The sequence below is a fragment of the Helianthus annuus genome, chromosome 17 (assembly GCF_002127325.2).
Source record: "Helianthus annuus cultivar XRQ/B chromosome 17, HanXRQr2.0-SUNRISE, whole genome shotgun sequence".
NCBI classification, from domain to species: Eukaryota; Viridiplantae; Streptophyta; class Magnoliopsida; order Asterales; family Asteraceae; genus Helianthus; species Helianthus annuus.
Window position 1 is genome coordinate 149,724,126 of NC_035449.2, and position 2,411 is coordinate 149,726,536.

The following is a 2,411-nucleotide window of genomic DNA, read 5'->3' on the forward strand; positions in this document are numbered from 1 at the left end:
AGGTATCTTATGATAGGTGTCATCCAAGATGGTTGTGACAACTCGTATTTCGAACCCACTTTGTATGTAACGTATGTGAACTTGGTTAATTATTGAACGTTATGACATTGTGTTATGTGATTATGTGCTATATATAATATGTATATGTATGTTAATCGAGCCCAACCCGAACCGCACAACCATCACTCGAACGCACAAGCCCTTTGGGCTGTGTTACCTACATCCGGATCATGGGCAGCCCATTGAGGGTTCGGCCCACTCCTTCCAAACGTGTAAACACCCACCTTTGGGGTTTGAGATTTCATTTGTTACAATTTACCTCACACATAAAGAACCCTAATCCTCTCTCTCTCCCTCTCGAACTCGCGACGGCCGGATCTTTCATCTCGAAACTCTCTTGCCCGTTGTTTGGATCATCTACCCCCTTAACCGGTTAGTGTATTACCTTGAACGTATGATTGTTAATATGTTGGATTGCATGATCTACATAATGATTTCAGTATTGATGTATGGTTACATGTTCGATTGCATGATCGTTGATGATGTTGGTATTCCTGTTAATCATATGATGCTAATACTAATTAGTAGTGTTCTTGATAATCGGCCATATGTGTATGTTGATTTAATCGGATTGTAGCTGGTTAATGTGCTAAGTAAATCGGGTTAGTTGATGTTCTCGGCTACATGTTCATATGAATTATTAGATAATGGTTTATGATATGATCTTAGGGTTCATGAGAATTGGATATTTGAATGCCTTGTTTGATCGAAAATTTGTAAAACAAGAAACTGTTGATTGATAATTGTTAAATTTGGAAACTATGGAATGATGTAACTGATTGCTTGATTTACGAAAAGTTTGTTAACCGGTCGCATAAGACCCCTAGTCGCATAAGGGGTCCACTCGCACAAACCGGACACACAAGGTCAATCGCACAAGGTGTTTTAAATCGCACAAGGCGTATTGGGTCACACGAGTTATTAAGCTGTTGGGCCAGACAGCCCAAATCATATCGCACAACCCAACCTGATCGTACAAGATCAGTCGGGCCGCACAAGACCTCTACAGGTTGTTATGTTGGGCCGAATGTTTTGATGTTTGGACTTCTTTACGGATGGGCTTAATTAATAAGTAATTGGGCCGGGTATTCTTGTTGGGCTAGACAAATCAAATCGCACAAATCCGCAGGATCGCACAAGTCACTTAAACGTTTCTAATTGGGCCGTTATGTTAATGGATTGTTATGTATTTGGGCCGGGCTATATTGGATCGCACAACACGTTGGGTCAATTACATTTGGGCTAATGCTCAAAACGCACAAGTATGATTTCGTTGTGCTCTTGATTGTTTACGTGCTATACGTGTTTGCTATGATTCATACGTGCATTACTTGAACACAAAACCTGACTTGTGTGGTAACCCTGTTAGGACGAGGTTGACCTCTTTAGTTCAAGAGCCTTTTATTTGTGTATCTGCCGAGCAACCCAAGGTGAGTTCACACAGCCAAGGCATGGGGTTCCCGGGTGGGAATGGGATTTGTTGGATTATTGTACATACTCAGCTGATAGAACTACGACTAGACTAGTAAGACTTATTGAACCGATCTTCGCACACCTGCCAAGGGTTGGCCGCGATATTATGACTGACTTCGCACACCTGCCTTTGGAAGGCCGCGAACTAAACTTACTAACCTTCGCACACCTGCCTGGTAGGCCGCGATACAAGTAAACCTAGTCTAGAATACTTGGGATAGTTATCCCCTAATCTTCGCATACCAGCCTGGGAGGCCGCGATGGGAATACGATACATGATATAAACGAACGAACATACTTTTACTCACACTATACTATTGCTAAACTGTTAACTGTGAACTCGCTCAACTAGTTGTTGACTCTCTGCTGCATGCCTTGCAGGACCTTAGGTATTTATGGAGCTTGCACAAGGAGGAGCAGGTCATTGTGGACAAGGATTGGTTAATGCTTGCTAAACATTTATGACATTTCAAACTATTAACTATGTTGGGTTTTCATTATTATGCTTACGCTACTTAAACAATAATTGGTTATGAACACTAATCATGTCGTGATGAGTTACATTATCTATTTTATTATTAAATGCTATGTTTGATATGATTGGTGGCTTGATCCTGGTCATGTCACGCCTCCCAGCGGTGGTACTCCGCATGTGGATTTTGGGGGTGTGACAGATTGGTATCAGAGCCATTGGTTATAGAGAACTTGGTTTTAATATGGGGAAACGTTTTTATTAAAACCAGACTATAACCAGAACAGTGCTCTCAACGATCCACAACGACGCTTCGCTCCACGTGCAAGACTCGACACCCTAGGTAATATGGTTTATGTTTATTACCTGCATGCTAGAACTATACAGAACTTGCTCGTATTACGCT